This window comes from Nerophis ophidion, linkage group LG13 (assembly GCF_033978795.1).
Source record: "Nerophis ophidion isolate RoL-2023_Sa linkage group LG13, RoL_Noph_v1.0, whole genome shotgun sequence".
NCBI classification, from domain to species: Eukaryota; Metazoa; Chordata; class Actinopteri; order Syngnathiformes; family Syngnathidae; genus Nerophis; species Nerophis ophidion.
In genome coordinates this window covers 26,518,451-26,534,143 of record NC_084623.1, presented here as the reverse complement: position 1 = coordinate 26,534,143, position 15,693 = coordinate 26,518,451, and the positions used below count along the sequence as shown (strand labels likewise).

At 46.7% G+C, this 15,693-nt stretch overlaps 33 pseudogenes; all 33 read right to left on the bottom strand.

Moving 5' to 3' along the window:
* Positions 1–64: 64 nt before the first annotated feature.
* LOC133567054 (5S ribosomal RNA) lies at positions 65–183 on the bottom strand (annotated as a pseudogene).
* A 364-nt stretch (positions 184–547) lies between these two features.
* On the bottom strand, positions 548–666 carry LOC133566103 (5S ribosomal RNA; annotated as a pseudogene).
* Positions 667–1,030: 364 nt separating this feature from the next.
* LOC133567010 (5S ribosomal RNA) lies at positions 1,031–1,149 on the bottom strand (annotated as a pseudogene).
* Positions 1,150–1,513: 364 nt separating this feature from the next.
* Positions 1,514–1,632, bottom strand: LOC133566491 (5S ribosomal RNA; annotated as a pseudogene).
* A 364-nt stretch (positions 1,633–1,996) lies between these two features.
* Positions 1,997–2,115, bottom strand: LOC133565381 (5S ribosomal RNA; annotated as a pseudogene).
* Positions 2,116–2,479: 364 nt separating this feature from the next.
* On the bottom strand, positions 2,480–2,598 carry LOC133566227 (5S ribosomal RNA; annotated as a pseudogene).
* A 364-nt stretch (positions 2,599–2,962) lies between these two features.
* LOC133567686 (5S ribosomal RNA) lies at positions 2,963–3,081 on the bottom strand (annotated as a pseudogene).
* A 364-nt stretch (positions 3,082–3,445) lies between these two features.
* On the bottom strand, positions 3,446–3,564 carry LOC133566102 (5S ribosomal RNA; annotated as a pseudogene).
* A 364-nt stretch (positions 3,565–3,928) lies between these two features.
* Positions 3,929–4,047, bottom strand: LOC133567009 (5S ribosomal RNA; annotated as a pseudogene).
* Positions 4,048–4,411: 364 nt separating this feature from the next.
* Positions 4,412–4,530, bottom strand: LOC133566490 (5S ribosomal RNA; annotated as a pseudogene).
* Positions 4,531–4,894: 364 nt separating this feature from the next.
* Positions 4,895–5,013, bottom strand: LOC133565378 (5S ribosomal RNA; annotated as a pseudogene).
* A 364-nt stretch (positions 5,014–5,377) lies between these two features.
* On the bottom strand, positions 5,378–5,496 carry LOC133566226 (5S ribosomal RNA; annotated as a pseudogene).
* A 364-nt stretch (positions 5,497–5,860) lies between these two features.
* Positions 5,861–5,979, bottom strand: LOC133567684 (5S ribosomal RNA; annotated as a pseudogene).
* Positions 5,980–6,343: 364 nt separating this feature from the next.
* On the bottom strand, positions 6,344–6,462 carry LOC133566101 (5S ribosomal RNA; annotated as a pseudogene).
* A 364-nt stretch (positions 6,463–6,826) lies between these two features.
* On the bottom strand, positions 6,827–6,945 carry LOC133566570 (5S ribosomal RNA; annotated as a pseudogene).
* Positions 6,946–7,309: 364 nt separating this feature from the next.
* On the bottom strand, positions 7,310–7,428 carry LOC133566489 (5S ribosomal RNA; annotated as a pseudogene).
* A 364-nt stretch (positions 7,429–7,792) lies between these two features.
* Positions 7,793–7,911, bottom strand: LOC133566320 (5S ribosomal RNA; annotated as a pseudogene).
* Positions 7,912–8,275: 364 nt separating this feature from the next.
* Positions 8,276–8,394, bottom strand: LOC133566486 (5S ribosomal RNA; annotated as a pseudogene).
* A 364-nt stretch (positions 8,395–8,758) lies between these two features.
* Positions 8,759–8,877, bottom strand: LOC133565459 (5S ribosomal RNA; annotated as a pseudogene).
* A 368-nt stretch (positions 8,878–9,245) lies between these two features.
* LOC133566293 (5S ribosomal RNA) lies at positions 9,246–9,364 on the bottom strand (annotated as a pseudogene).
* A 364-nt stretch (positions 9,365–9,728) lies between these two features.
* Positions 9,729–9,847, bottom strand: LOC133565458 (5S ribosomal RNA; annotated as a pseudogene).
* Positions 9,848–10,215: 368 nt separating this feature from the next.
* On the bottom strand, positions 10,216–10,334 carry LOC133566306 (5S ribosomal RNA; annotated as a pseudogene).
* Positions 10,335–10,698: 364 nt separating this feature from the next.
* Positions 10,699–10,817, bottom strand: LOC133566374 (5S ribosomal RNA; annotated as a pseudogene).
* Positions 10,818–11,181: 364 nt separating this feature from the next.
* Positions 11,182–11,300, bottom strand: LOC133567022 (5S ribosomal RNA; annotated as a pseudogene).
* A 368-nt stretch (positions 11,301–11,668) lies between these two features.
* On the bottom strand, positions 11,669–11,787 carry LOC133567683 (5S ribosomal RNA; annotated as a pseudogene).
* Positions 11,788–12,155: 368 nt separating this feature from the next.
* Positions 12,156–12,274, bottom strand: LOC133566726 (5S ribosomal RNA; annotated as a pseudogene).
* Positions 12,275–12,638: 364 nt separating this feature from the next.
* Positions 12,639–12,757, bottom strand: LOC133566499 (5S ribosomal RNA; annotated as a pseudogene).
* A 364-nt stretch (positions 12,758–13,121) lies between these two features.
* LOC133565377 (5S ribosomal RNA) lies at positions 13,122–13,240 on the bottom strand (annotated as a pseudogene).
* Positions 13,241–13,605: 365 nt separating this feature from the next.
* LOC133565585 (5S ribosomal RNA) lies at positions 13,606–13,724 on the bottom strand (annotated as a pseudogene).
* Positions 13,725–14,092: 368 nt separating this feature from the next.
* Positions 14,093–14,211, bottom strand: LOC133565294 (5S ribosomal RNA; annotated as a pseudogene).
* Positions 14,212–14,575: 364 nt separating this feature from the next.
* LOC133566725 (5S ribosomal RNA) lies at positions 14,576–14,694 on the bottom strand (annotated as a pseudogene).
* A 365-nt stretch (positions 14,695–15,059) lies between these two features.
* Positions 15,060–15,178, bottom strand: LOC133565376 (5S ribosomal RNA; annotated as a pseudogene).
* Positions 15,179–15,543: 365 nt separating this feature from the next.
* On the bottom strand, positions 15,544–15,662 carry LOC133565942 (5S ribosomal RNA; annotated as a pseudogene).
* Between the last annotated feature and the right edge of the window lie 31 nt (positions 15,663–15,693).

The window sequence follows — 15,693 nt, the reverse complement described above, 5'->3', positions numbered from 1 at the left end:
TCTCTAGCCCTTGTGACAAAAACAAAAGGGAGAAGGTGCGCCCTATACTGGGAGCATCGCTAAAAGCCTACAGCACCTGGTATTCCTAGGCAGTCTCCCATCCAAGTACTAACCAGGCCAGACCCAGCTTAGCATCCGAGCTCAGACAAGATCGGGCGATCTTCGGGTAGTATGGCCGTAAGCCGAGAGGCAGTCCTCAGAATTCAATTTTTAAATGTGGCAAGCTGGTTGACAGGACCTTTCTGCAATGAGCTACACGTGTGTGATACAATAATCACTGCTCTTTTTCTCAGCCTATGTAACTCTTTGGACTTTTGCCCCACTGTTAGCACTGAAGTGCCTTGAGGCACATGGGTCACTGTTGGCGACACTGCAAATCTTGCTATAAATTTCAGACCGAGTCAAAACTAAACTTGTTTTGGGTGGAGACCAACGTTTTGTTTGGACGAGCATAATGTAGCGTTTTGACAAGTGTGGCAAGTATCAATAGCCATTGTGAGAAAAACAAAAGGGAGAAAGTGCGCCCTATACTGGGAGCATCGCTAAAAGCCTACAGCACCTGGTATTCCTAGGCAGTCTCCCAACCAAGTACTAACCAGGCCAGACCCAGCTTAGCTTCCGAGATCAGACGAGATCGGGGGATCTTCAGGTAGTATGGCCGTAAGCCGAGAGGCAGTCCTCAGAATCCAATTTTTAAATGTGGCAAGCTGGTTGACAGGACCTTACTGCAATGAGCTACACGTGTGTGATACAATAATCACTGTTCTTTTTCTCAGCCTATGTAACTCTTTGGACTTTTGCCCCACTGTTAGCACTGAAGTGCCTTGAGGCACATGGGTCACTGTTGGCGACACTGCAAATCTTGCTATAAATTTCAGACCGAGTCAAAACTAAACTTGTTTTGGGTGGAGACCAGCGTTTTGTTTGGACGAGCATAATGTAGCGTTTTGACAAGTGTGGCAAGTATCAATAGCCATTGTGACAAAAACAAAAGGGAGAAAGTGCGCCCTATACTGGGAGCATCGCTAAAAGCCTACAGCACCTGGTATTCCTAGGCAGTGTCCCATTGAAGTACTAACCAGGCCAGACCCAGGTTAGCTTCCGAGATCAGACGAGATCGGGCGATCTTCGGGTAGTATGGCCGTAAGCCGAGAGGTAGTCCTCAGAATTCAACTTTTAAATGTGGCAAGCTGGTTGACAGGACCTTTCTGCAATGAGCTACACGTGTGTGATACGATAATCACTGCTCTTTTTCTCAGCCTATGTAACTCTTTGGACTTTTGCCCCACTGTTAGCACTGAAGTGCCTTGCGGCACATGGGTCACTGTTGGCGACACTGCAAATCTTGCTATAAATTTCAGACCGAGTCAAAACTAAACATGTTTTGGGTGGAGACCAGCGTTTTGTTTGGACGAGCATAATGTAGCGTTTTGACAAGTGTGGCAAGTATCTATAGCCATTGTGAGAAAAACAAAAGGGAGAAAGTGCGCCCTATACTGGGGGCATCGCTAAAAGCCTACAGCACTTGGTATTCCTAGGGAGTCTCCCAACCAAGTACTAACCAGGCCAGACCCAGCTTAGCTTCCGAGATCAGACGAGATCGGGCGATCTTCGGGTAGTATGGCCGTAAGCCAAGAGGCAGTCCTCAGAATCCAATTTTTAAATCTGGCAAGCTGGTTGACAGGACCTTTCTGCAATGAGCTACACGTGTGTGATACAATAATCACTACTCTTTTTCTCAGCCTATGTAACTCTTTGGACTTTTGCCCGACTGTTAGCACTGAAGTGCCTTGAGGCACATGGGTCACTGTTGGCGACACTGCAAATCTTGCTATAAATTTCAGACCGAGTCAAAACTAAACATGTTTTGGGTGGAGACCAGCGTTTTGTTTGGACGAGCATAACGTAGCGTTTTGACAAGTGTGGCAAGTATCTATAGCCATTGTGACAAAAACAAAAGGGAGAAAGTGCGCCCTATACTGGGAGCATCGCTAAAAGCCTACAGCACCTGGTATTCCTAGGCAGTCTCCCATCCAAGTACTAACCAGGCCAGACCCAGCTTAGCTTCCGAGCTCAGACGAGATCGGGCGATCTTCGGGTAGTATGGCCGTAAGCCGAGACGCAGTCCTCAGACTTCAATTTTTAAATGTGGCAAGCTGGTTGACAGGACCTTTCTACAATGAGCTACACGTGTGTGATACAATAATCACTACTCTTTTTCTCAGCCTATGTAACTCTTTGGACTTTTGCCCCACTGTTAGCACTGAAGTGCCTTGAGGCACATGGGTCACTGTTGGCGACACTGCAAATCTTGCTATAAATTTCAGACCGAGTCAAAACTAAACATGTTTTGGGTGGAGACCAGCGTTTTGTTTGGACGAGCATAATGTAGCGTTTTGACAAGTGTGGCAAGTATCTATAGCCATTGTGACAAAAAGAAAAGGGAGAAAGTGCGCCCTATACTGGGAGCATCGCTAAAAGCTTACAGCACCTGGTATTCCTAGGCAGCCTCCCATCCAAGTACTAACCAGGCCAGACCCAGCTTAGCTTCCGAGATCAGACGAGATCGGGCTATCTTCGGGTAGTATGGCCGTAAGCCGAGAGGCAGTCCTCAGAATTCAATTTTTAAATGTGGCAAGCTGGTTGACAGGACCTTTCTGCAATGAGTTACACGTGTGTGATACAATAATCACTGCTCTTTTTCTCAGCCTATGTACCTCTTACGACTTTTGCCCCACTGTTAGCACTGAAGTGCCTCAAGGCACATGGGTCACTATTGGCGACACTGCAAATCTTGCTATAAATTTCAGACCGAGTCAAAACTAAACATGTTTTGGGTGGAGACCAGCGTTTTGTTTGGACGAGCATAATGTAGCGTTTTGACAAGTGTGGCAAGTATCTATAGCCATTGTGACAAAAACAAAAGGGAGAAAGTGCGCCCTATACTGGGAGCATCGCTAAAAGCCTACAGCACCTGGTATTCCTAGGCAGTCTCCCATCCAAGTACTAACCAGGCCAGACCCAGCTTAGCTTCCGAGATCAGACGAGATCGGGCGATCTTCGGGTAGTATGGCCGTAAGCCGAGAGGCAGTCCTCAGAATTAAATTTTTAAATGTGGCAAGCTGGTTGACAGGACCTTTCTGCAATGAGCTACATGTGTGTGATACAATAATCACTGCTCTTTTTCTCAGCCTATGTAACTCTTTGGACTTTTGCCCCACTGTTAGCACTGAAGTGCCTTGAGGCACATGGGTCACTGTTGGCGACACTGCAAATCTTGCTATAAATTTCAGACCGAGTCAAAACTAAACTTGTTTTGGGTGGAGACCAACGTTTTGTTTGGACGAGCATAATGTAGCGTTTTGACAAGTGTGGCAAGTATCAATAGCCATTGTGACAAAAACAAAAGGGAGAAAGTGCGCCCTATACTGGGAGCATCGCTAAAAGCCTACAGCACCTGGTATTCCTAGGCAGTCTCCCAACCAAGTACTAACCAGGCCAGACCCAGCTTAGCTTCCGAGATCAGACGAGATCGGGGGATCTTCAGGTAGTATGGCCGTAAGCCGAGAGGCAGTCCTCAGAATCCAATTTTTAAATGTGGCAAGCTGGTTGACAGGACCTTACTGCAATGAGCTACACGTGTGTGATACAATAATCACTGTTCTTTTTCTCAGCCTATGTAACTCTTTGGACTTTTGCCCCACTGTTAGCACTGAAGTGCCTTGAGGCACATGGGTCACTGTTGGCGACACTGCAAATCTTGCTATAAATTTCAGACCGAGTCAAAACTAAACTTGTTTTGGGTGGAGACCAGCGTTTTGTTTGGACGAGCATAATGTAGCGTTTTGACAAGTGTGGCAAGTATCAATAGCCATTGTGACAAAAACAAAAGGGAGAAAGTGCGCCCTATACTGGGAGCATCGCTAAAAGCCTACAGCACCTGGTATTCCTAGGCAGTGTCCCATTGAAGTACTAACCAGGCCAGACCCAGGTTAGCTTCCGAGATCAGACGAGATCGGGCGATCTTCGGGTAGTATGGCCGTAAGCCGAGAGGTAGTCCTCAGAATTCAACTTTTAAATGTGGCAAGCTGGTTGACAGGACCTTTCTGCAATGAGCTACACGTGTGTGATACGATAATCACTGCTCTTTTTCTCAGCCTATGTAACTCTTTGGACTTTTGCCCCACTGTTAGCACTGAAGTGCCTTGCGGCACATGGGTCACTGTTGGCGACACTGCAAATCTTGCTATAAATTTCAGACCGAGTCAAAACTAAACATGTTTTGGGTGGAGACCAGCGTTTTGTTTGGACGAGCATAATGTAGCGTTTTGACAAGTGTGGCAAGTATCTATAGCCATTGTGAGAAAAACAAAAGGGAGAAAGTGCGCCCTATACTGGGGGCATCGCTAAAAGCCTACAGCACTTGGTATTCCTAGGGAGTCTCCCAACCAAGTACTAACCAGGCCAGACCCAGCTTAGCTTCCGAGATCAGACGAGATCGGGCGATCTTCGGGTAGTATGGCCGTAAGCCAAGAGGCAGTCCTCAGAATCCAATTTTTAAATCTGGCAAGCTGGTTGACAGGACCTTTCTGCAATGAGCTACACGTGTGTGATACAATAATCACTACTCTTTTTCTCAGCCTATGTAACTCTTTGGACTTTTGCCCGACTGTTAGCACTGAAGTGCCTTGAGGCACATGGGTCACTGTTGGCGACACTGCAAATCTTGCTATAAATTTCAGACCGAGTCAAAACTAAACATGTTTTGGGTGGAGACCAGCGTTTTGTTTGGACGAGCATAACGTAGCGTTTTGACAAGTGTGGCAAGTATCTATAGCCATTGTGACAAAAACAAAAGGGAGAAAGTGCGCCCTATACTGGGAGCATCGCTAAAAGCCTACAGCACCTGGTATTCCTAGGCAGTCTCCCATCCAAGTACTAACCAGGCCAGACCCAGCTTAGCTTCCGAGCTCAGACGAGATCGGGCGATCTTCGGGTAGTATGGCCGTAAGCCGAGACGCAGTCCTCAGACTTCAATTTTTAAATGTGGCAAGCTGGTTGACAGGACCTTTCTACAATGAGCTACACGTGTGTGATACAATAATCACTACTCTTTTTCTCAGCCTATGTAACTCTTTGGACTTTTGCCCCACTGTTAGCACTGAAGTGCCTTGAGGCACATGGGTCACTGTTGGCGACACTGCAAATCTTGCTATAAATTTCAGACCGAGTCAAAACTAAACATGTTTTGGGTGGAGACCAGCGTTTTGTTTGGACGAGCATAATGTAGCGTTTTGACAAGTGTGGCAAGTATCTATAGCCATTGTGACAAAAAGAAAAGGGAGAAAGTGCGCCCTATACTGGGAGCATCGCTAAAAGCTTACAGCACCTGGTATTCCTAGGCAGCCTCCCATCCAAGTACTAACCAGGCCAGACCCAGCTTAGCTTCCGAGATCAGACGAGATCGGGCTATCTTCGGGTAGTATGGCCGTAAGCCGAGAGGCAGTCCTCAGAATTCAATTTTTAAATGTGGCAAGCTGGTTGACAGGACCTTTCTGCAATGAGTTACACGTGTGTGATACAATAATCACTGCTCTTTTTCTCAGCCTATGTACCTCTTACGACTTTTGCCCCACTGTTAGCACTGAAGTGCCTCAAGGCACATGGGTCACTATTGGCGACACTGCAAATCTTGCTATAAATTTCAGACCGAGTCAAAACTAAACATGTTTTGGGTGGAGACCAGCGTTTTGTTTGGACGAGCATAATGTAGCGTTTTGACAAGTGTGGCAAGTATCTATAGCCATTGTGACAAAAACAAAAGGGAGAAAGTGCGCCCTATACTGGGAGCATCGCTAAAAGCCTACAGCACCTGGTATTCCTAGGCAGTCTCCCATCCAAGTACTAACCAGGCCAGACCCAGCTTAGCTTCCGAGATCAGACGAGATCGGGCGATCTTCGGGTAGTATGGCCGTAAGCCGAGAGGCAGTCCTCAGAATTAAATTTTTAAATGTGGCAAGCTGGTTGACAGGACCTTTCTGCAATGAGCTACATGTGTGTGATACAATAATCACTGCTCTTTTTCTCAGCCTATGTAACTCTTTGGACTTTTGCCCCACTGTTAGCACTGAAGTGCCTTGAGGCACATGGGTCACTGTTGGCGACACTGCAAATCTTGCTATAAATTTCAGACCGAGTCAAAACTAAACTTGTTTTGGGTGGAGACCAACGTTTTGTTTGGACGAGCATAATGTAGCGTTTTGACAAGTGTGGCAAGTATCAATAGCCATTGTGAGAAAAACAAAAGGGAGAAAGTGCGCCCTATACTGGGAGCATCGCTAAAAGCCTACAGCACCTGGTATTCCTAGGCAGTCTCCCAACCAAGTACTAACCAGGCCAGACCCAGCTTAGCTTCCGAGATCAGACGAGATCGGGGGATCTTCAGGTAGTATGGCCGTAAGCCGAGAGGCAGTCCTCAGAATCCAATTTTTAAATGTGGCAAGCTGGTTGACAGGACCTTACTGCAATGAGCTACACGTGTGTGATACAATAATCACTGTTCTTTTTCTCAGCCTATGTAACTCTTTGGACTTTTGCCCCACTGTTAGCACTGAAGTGCCTTGAGGCACATGGGTCACTGTTGGCGACACTGCAAATCTTGCTATAAATTTCAGACCGAGTCAAAACTAAACTTGTTTTGGGTGGAGACCAGCGTTTTGTTTGGACGAGCATAATGTAGCGTTTTGACAAGTGTGGCAAGTATCAATAGCCATTGTGACAAAAACAAAAGGGAGAAAGTGCGCCCTATACTGGGAGCATCGCTAAAAGCCTACAGCACCCGGTATTCCTAGGCAGTGTCCCATTGAAGTACTAACCAGGCCAGACCCAGCTTAGCTTCCGAGATCAGACGAGATCGGGCGATCTTCGGGTAGTATGGCCGTAAGCCGAGAGGTAGTCCTCAGAATTCAACTTTTAAATGTGGCAAGCTGGTTGACAGGACCTTTCTGCAATGAGCTACACGTGTGTGATACGATAATCACTGCTCTTTTTCTCAGCCTATGTAACTCTTTGGACTTTTGCCCCACTGTTAGCACTGAAGTGCCTTGCGGCACATGGGTCACTGTTGGCGACACTGCAAATCTTGCTATAAATTTCAGACCGAGTCAAAACTAAACATGTTTTGGGTGGAGACCAGCGTTTTGTTTGGACGAGCATAATGTAGCGTTTTGACAAGTGTGGCAAGTATCTATAGCCATTGTGAGAAAAACAAAAGGGAGAAAGTGCGCCCTATACTGGGGGCATCGCTAAAAGCCTACAGCACTTGGTATTCCTAGGGAGTCTCCCAACCAAGTACTAACCAGGCCAGACCCAGCTTAGCTTCCGAGATCAGACGAGATCGGGCGATCTTCGGGTAGTATGGCCGTAAGCCAAGAGGCAGTCCTCAGAATCCAATTTTTAAATCTGGCAAGCTGGTTGACAGGACCTTTCTGCAATGAGCTACAAGTGTGTGATACAATAATCACTGCTCTTTTTCTCAGCCTATGTAACTCTTTGGACTTTTGCCCCACTGTTAGCACTGAAGTGCCTTGAGGCACATGGGTCACTGTTGGCGACACTGCAAATCTTGCTATAAATTTCAGACCGAGTCAAAACTAAACATGTTTTGGGTGGAGACCAGCGTTTTGTTTGGACGAGCATAACGTAGCGTTTTGACAAGTGTGGCAAGTATCTATAGCCATTGTGACAAAAACAAAAGGGAGAAAGTGCGCCCTATACTGGGAGCATCGCTAAAAGCCTACAGCACCTGGTATTCCTAGGCAGTGTCCCATTGAAGTACTAACCAGGCCAGACCCAGCTTAGCTTCCGAGATCAGACGAGATCGGGCGATCTTCGGGTAGTATGGCCGTAAGCCGAGAGGTAGTCCTCAGAATTCAACTTTTAAATGTGGCAAGCTGGTTGACAGGACCTTTCTGCAATGAGCTACACGTGTGTGATACGATAATCACTGCTCTTTTTCTCAGCCTATGTAACTCTTTGGACTTTTGCCCCACTGTTAGCACTGAAGTGCCTTGCGGCACATGGGTCACTGTTGGCGACACTGCAAATCTTGCTATAAATTTCAGACCGAGTCAAAACTAAACATGTTTTGGGTGGAGACCAGCGTTTTGTTTGGACGAGCATAATGTAGCGTTTTGACAAGTGTGGCAAGTATCTATAGCCATTGTGAGAAAAACAAAAGGGAGAAAGTGCGCCCTATACTGGGGGCATCGCTAAAAGCCTACAGCACTTGGTATTCCTAGGGAGTCTCCCAACCAAGTACTAACCAGGCCAGACCCAGCTTAGCTTCCGAGATCAGACGAGATCGGGCGATCTTCGGGTAGTATGGCCGTAAGCCAAGAGGCAGTCCTCAGAATCCAATTTTTAAATCTGGCAAGCTGGTTGACAGGACCTTTCTGCAATGAGCTACACGTGTGTGATACAATAATCACTGCTCTTTTTCTCAGCCTATGTAACTCTTTGGACTTTTGCCCCACTGTTAGCACTGAAGTGCCTTGAGGCACATGGGTCACTGTTGGCGACACTGCAAATCTTGCTATAAATTTCAGACCGAGTCAAAACTAAACATGTTTTGGGTGGAGACCAGCGTTTTGTTTGGACGAGCATAACGTAGCGTTTTGACAAGTGTGGCAAGTATCTATGGCCATTGTGACAAAAACAAAATGGAGAAAGTGCGCCCTATACTGGGAGCATCACTAAAAGCCTACAGCACCTGGTATTCCTAGGCAGTCTCCCATCCAAGTACTAACCAGGCCGGACCCAGCTTAGCTTCCGAGATCAGACGAGATCGGGGGATCTTCGGGTAGTATGGCCGTAAGCCGAGAGGCAGGCCTCAGAATTCAATTTTTAAATGTGGCAAGCTGGTTGACAGGACCTTTCTGCATTGAGCTACACGTGTGTGATACAATAATCACTGCTCTTTTTCTCAGCCTATGTAACTCTTTGGACTTTTGCCCCACTGTTAGCACTGAAGTGCCTTGAGGCACATGGGTCACTGTTGGCGACACTGCAAATCTTGCTATAAATTTCAGACCGAGTCAAAACTAAACAAACATGTTTTGGGTGGAGACCAGCGGTTTGTTTGGGCGAGCATAATGTAGCGTTTTGACAAGTGTGGCAAGTATCCATAGCCATTGTGAAAAAAACAAAAGGGAGAAAGTGCGCCCTATACTGGTAGCATCGCTAAAAGCCTACAGCACCTGGTATTCCTAGGCAGTCTCCCAACCAAGTACTAACCAGGCCAGACCCAGCTTAGCTTCCGAGATCAGACGAGATCGGGCGATCTTCGGGTAGTATGGCCGTGAGCCGAGAGGCAGGCCTCAGACTTCAATTTTTAAATGTGGCAAGCTGGTTGACAGGACCTTTCTACAATGAGCTACACGTGTGTGATACAATAATCACTACTCTTTTTCTCAGCCTATGTAACCCTTTGGACTTTTGCCCCACTGTTAGCACTGAAGTGCCTTGAGGCACATGGGTCACTGTTGGCGACACTGCAAATCTTGCTATAAATTTCAGACCGAGTCAAAACTAAACATGTTTTGGGTGGAGACCAGCGTTTTGTTTGGACGAGCATAATGTAGCGTTTTGACAAGTGTGGCAAGTATCTATAGCCATTGTGACAAAAACAAAAGGGAGAAAGTGCGCCCTATACTGGGAGCATCACTAAAAGCCTACAGCACCTGGTATTCCTAGGCAGTCTCCCATCCAAGTACTAACCAGGCCGGACCCAGCTTAGCTTCCGAGATCAGACGAGATCGGGGGATCTTCGGGTAGTATGGCCGTAAGCCGAGAGGCAGGCCTCAGAATTCAATTTTTAAATGTGGCAAGCTGGTTGACAGGACCTTTCTGCATTGAGCTACACGTGTGTGATACAATAATCACTGCTCTTTTTCTCAGCCTATGTAACTCTTTGGACTTTTGCCCCACTGTTAGCACTGAAGTGCCTTGAGGCACATGGGTCACTGTTGGCGACACTGCAAATCTTGCTATAAATTTCAGACCGAGTCAAAACTAAACAAACATGTTTTGGGTGGAGACCAGCGGTTTGTTTGGGCGAGCATAATGTAGCGTTTTGACAAGTGTGGCAAGTATCTATAGCCATTGTGAAAAAAACAAAAGGGAGAAAGTGCGCCCTATACTGGGAGCATCGCTAAAAGCCTACAGCACCTGGTATTCCTAGGCAGTCTCCCATCCAAGTACTAACCAGGCCAGACCCAGCTTAGCTTCCGAGCTCAGACGAGATCGCGCGATCTTCGGGTAGTATGGCCGTAAGCCGAGACGCAGTCCTCAGACTTCAATTTTTAAATGTGGCAAGCTGGTTGACAGGACCTTTCTACAATGAGCTACACGTGTGTGATACAATAATCACTACTCTTTTTCTCAGCCTATGTAACTCTTTGGACTTTTGCCCCACTGTTAGCACTGAAGTGCCTTGAGGCACATGGGTCACTGTTGGCGACACTGCAAATCTTGCTATAAATTTCAGACCGAGTCAAAACTAAACATGTTTTGGGTGGAGACCAGCGTTTTGTTTGGACGAGCATAATGTAGCGTTTTGACAAGTGTGGCAAGTATCTATAGCCATTGTGACAAAAACAAAAGGGAGAAAGTGCGCCCTATACTGGGAGCATCGCTAAAAGCCTACAGCGCCTGGTATTCCTAGGCAGTCTCCCATCCAAGTACTAACCAGGCCAGACCCAGCTTAGCTTCCGAGATCAGACGAGATCAGGCGATCTTCGGGAAGTATGGCCGTAAGCCGAGAGGGAGTCCTCAGAATTCAATTTTTAAATGTGGCAAGCTGGTTGACAGGACCTTTCTGCAATGAGCTACACGTGTGTGATACAATAATCACTGCTCTTTTTCTTAGCCTATGTAACTCTTTGGACTTTTGCCCCACTGTTAGCACTGAAGTGCCTTGAGGCACATGGGTCACTGTTGGCGACACTGCAAATCTTGCTATAAATTTCAGACCGAGTCAAAACTAAACATGTTTTGGGTGGAGACCAGCGTTTTGTTTGGACGGGCATAATGTAGCGTTTTGACAAGTGTGGCAAGTATCTATAGCCATTGTGACAGAAACAAAAGGGAGAAAGTGCGCCCTATACTGGGAGCATCGCTAAAAGCTTACAGCACCTGGTATTCCTAGGCAGTCTCCCATCCAAGCACTAACCAGGCCAGACCCAGCTTAGCTTCCGAGATCAGACGAGATCGGGCTATCTTCGAGTAGTATGGCCGTAAGCCGAGAGGCAGTCCTCAGAATTCAATTTTTAAATGTGGCAAGCTGGTTGACAGGACCTTTCTGCAATTAGCTACACATGTGTGATACAATAATCACTGCTCTTTTTCTCAGCCTATGTAACTCTTTGGACTTTTGCCCCACTGTTAGCACTGAAGTGCCTTGAGGCACATGGGTCACTGTTGGCGACACTGCAAATCTTGCTATAAATTTCAGACTGAGTCAAAACTAAACAAACATGTTTTGGGTGGAGACCAGCGGTTTGTTTGGACGAGCATAATGTAGCGTTTTGACAAGTGTGGCAAGTATCTATAGCCATTGTGACAAAAACAAAAGGGAGAAAGTGCGCCCTATACTGGGAGCATCGCTAAAAGCCTACAGCACCTGGTATTCCTAGGCAGTCTCCCATCCAAGTACTAACCAGGCCAGACCCAGCTTAGCTTCCGAGATCAGACGAGATCGGGCGATCTTCGGGTAGTATGGCCGTAAGCCGAGAGGCAGTCCTCAGAATTCAATTTTTAAATGTGGCAAGCTGGTTGACAGAACCTTTCTGCAATGAGCTACACGTGTGTGATACAATAATCACTGCTCTTTTTCTCAGCCTATGTATCTCTTTGGACTTTTGCCCCACTGTTAGCACTGAAGTGCCTTGAGGCACATGGGTCACTGTTGGCGACACTGCAAATCTTGCTATAAATTTCAGACCGAGTCAAAACTAAACAAACATGTTTTGGGTGGAGACCAGCGGTTTGTTTGGACGGGCATAATGTAGCGTTTTGACAAGTGTGGCAAGTATCTATAGCCATTTTGAGAAAAACAAAAGGGAGAAAGTGCGCCCTATACTGGGAGCATCGCTAAAAGCCTACGGCACTTGGTATTCCTAGGCAGTCTCCCAACCAAGTACTAACCAGGCCAGACCCAGCTTAGCTTCCGAGATCAGACGAGATCGGGAGATCTTCAGGTAGTATGGCCGTAAGCCGAGACGCAGTCCTCAGAATTCAATTTTTAAATGTGGCAAGCTGGTTGACAGGACCTTTCTGCAATGAGCTACACGTGTGTGATACAATAATCACTGCTCTTTTTCTCAGCCTATGTAACTCTTTGGACTCTTGGCCCACTGTTAGCACCGAAGTGCCTTGAGGCACATGGGTGACTTTTGGCGACACTGCATATCTTGCTATAAATTTCAGACCGATTCAAAACTAAACATGTTTTGGGTGGAGACCAGCGTTTTGTTTGGACGAGCATAATGTAGCGTTTTGACAAGTGTGGCAAGTATCTATAGCCATTGTGACAAAAACAAAAGGGAGAAAGTGCGCCCTATACTGGGAGCATCGCTAAAAGCCTACAGCACCTGGTATTCCTAGGCAGTCTCCCATCCAAGTACTAACCAGGCCAGAACCAGCTTAGCTTCCGAGCTCAGACGAGATCGGGCGATCTTCGGGTAGTATGGCCGTAAGCCGAGACGCAGTCCTCAGACTTCAATTTTTAAATGTGGCAAGCTGGTTGACAGGACCTTCTACAATGAGCTACACGTGTGTGATACAATAATCACTACTCTTTTTCTCAGCCTATGTAACCCTTTGGACTTTTGCCCCACTGTTAGCACTGAAGTGCCTTGAGGCACATGGGTGACTGTTGGCGACACTGCAAATCTTGCTATAAATTTCAGACCGAGTCAAAACTAAACATGTTTTGGGTGGAGACCAGTGTTTTGTTTGGACAAGCATAAACGTAGCGTTTTGACAAGTGTGGCAAGTATCTATAGCCATTGTGACAAAAACAAAAGGGAGAAAGTGCGCCCTATACTGGGAGCATCGCTAAAAGCCTACAGCACCTGGTATTCCTAGGCAGTCTCCCATCCAAGTACTAACCAGGCCAGACCCAGCTTAGCTTCCGAGCTCAGACGAGATCGGGCGATCTTCGGGTAGTATGGCCGTAAGCCGAGACGCAGTCCTCAGAATTCAATTTTTAAATGTGGCAAGCTGGTTGACAGGACCTTTCAGCAATGAGCTACACGTGTGTGATACAATAATCACTGCTCTTTTTCTCAATCTATGTAACTCTTTGGACTCTTGGCCCACTGTTAGCACTGAAGTGCCTTGAGGCACATGGGTGACTGTTGGCGACACTGCAAATCTTGCTATAAATTTCAGACCGAGTCAAAACTAAACATGTTTTGGGTGGAGACCAGTGTTTTGTTTGGACGAGCATAAACGTAGCGTTTTGACAAGTGTGGCAAGTATCTATAGCCATTGTGACAAAAACAAAAGGGAGAAAGTGCGCCCTATACTGGGAGCATCGCTAAAAGCTTACAGCACCTGGTATTCCTAGGCAGTCTCCCATCCAAGTACTAACCAGGCCAGACCCAGCTTAGCTTCCGAGATCAGACGAGATCGGGCTATCTTCGGGTAGTATGGCCGTAAGCCGAGAGGCAGTCCTCAGAATTCAATTTTTAAATGTGGCAAGCTGGTTGACAGGACCTTTCTGCAATGAGCTACACGTGTGTGATACAATAATCACTGCTCTTTTTCTCAGCCTATGTAACTCTTTGGACTTTTGCCCCACTGTTAGCACTGAAGTGCCTTGAGGCACATGGGTCACTGTTGGCGACACTGCAAATCTTGCTATAAATTTCAGACCGAGTCAAAACTAAACAAACATGTTTTGGGTGGAGACCAGCGGTTTGTTTGGATGAGCATAATGTAGCGTTTTGACAAGTGTGGCAAGTATCTCTAGCCATTGTGAAAAAAACAAAAGGGAGAAAGTGCGCCCTATACTGGTAGCATCGCTAAAAGCCTACAGCACCTGGTATTCCTAGGCAGTCTCCCAACCAAGTACTAACCAGGCCAGACCCAGCTTAGCTTCCGAGATCAGACGAGATCGGGCGATCTTCGGGTAGTATGGCCGTAAGCCGAGAGGCAGTCCTCAGAATTCAATTTTTAAATGTGGCAAGCTGGTTGACAGGACCTTTCTGCAATGAGCTACACGTGTGTGATACAATAATCACTGCTCTTTTTCTCAGCCTATGTAACTCTTTGGACTTTTGCCCCACTGTTAGCACTGAAGTGCCTTGAGGCACATGGGTCACTGTTGGCGACACTGCAAATCTTGCTATAAATTTCAGACCGAGTCAAAACTAAACATGTTTTGGGTGGAGACCAGCGGTTTGTTTGGACGAGCATAATGTAGCGTTTTGACAAGTGTGGCAAGTATCTATAGCCATTGTGAGAAAAACAAAAGGGAGAAAGTGCGCCCTATACTGGGAGCATCGCTAAAAGCCTACGGCACTTGGTATTCCTAGGCAGTCTCCCAACCAAGTACTAACCAGGCCAGACCCAGCTTAGCTTCCGAGATCAGACGAGATCGGGAGATCTTCAGGTAGTATGGCCGTAAGCCGAGACGCAGTCCTCAGAATTCAATTTTTAAATGTGGCAAGCTGGTTGACAGGACCTTTCTGCAATGAGCTACACGTGTGTGATAGAATAATCACTGCTCTTTTTCTCAGCCTATGTAACTCTTTGGACTTTTGCCCCACTGTTAGCACTGAAGTGCCTTGAGGCACATGGGTCACTGTTGGCGACACTGCAAATCTTGCTATAAATTTCAGACCGAGTCAAAACTAAACATGTTTTGGGTGGAGACCAGTGTTTTGTTTGGACAAGCATAAACGTAGCGTTTTGACAAGTGTGGCAAGTATCTATAGCCATTGTGACAAAAACAAAAGGGAGAAAGTGCGCCCTATACTGGGAGCATCGCTAAAAGCCTACAGCACCTGGTATTCCTAGGCAGTCTCCCATCCAAGTACTAACCAGGCCAGACCCAGCTTAGCTTCCGAGCTCAGACGAGATCGGGCGATCTTCGGGTAGTATGGCCGTAAGCCGAGACGCAGTCCTCAGATTTCAATTTTTAAATGTGGCAAGCTGGTTGACAGGACCTTTCTGCAATGAGCTACACGTGTGTGATACAATAATCACTGCTCTTTTTCTCAATCTATGTAACTCTTTGGACTCTTGGCCCACTGTTAGCACTGAAGTGCCTTGAGGCACATGGGTGACTGTTGGCGACACTGCAAATCTTGCTATAAATTTCAGACCGAGTCAAAACTAAACATGTTTTGGGTGGAGACCAGTGTTTTGTTTGGACGAGCATAAACGTAGCGTTTTGACAAGTGTGGCAAGTATCTATAGCCATTGTGACAAAAACAAAAGGGAGAAAGTGCGCCCTATACTGGGAGCATCGCTAAAAGCCTACAGCACCTGGTATTCCTAGGCAGTCTCCCATCCAAGTACTAACCAGGTCAGACCCAGCTTAGCTTCCGAGCTCAGACGAGATCGGGCGATCTTCGGGTAGTATGGCCGTAAGCTGAGACGCAGTCCTCAGACTTCAATTTTTAA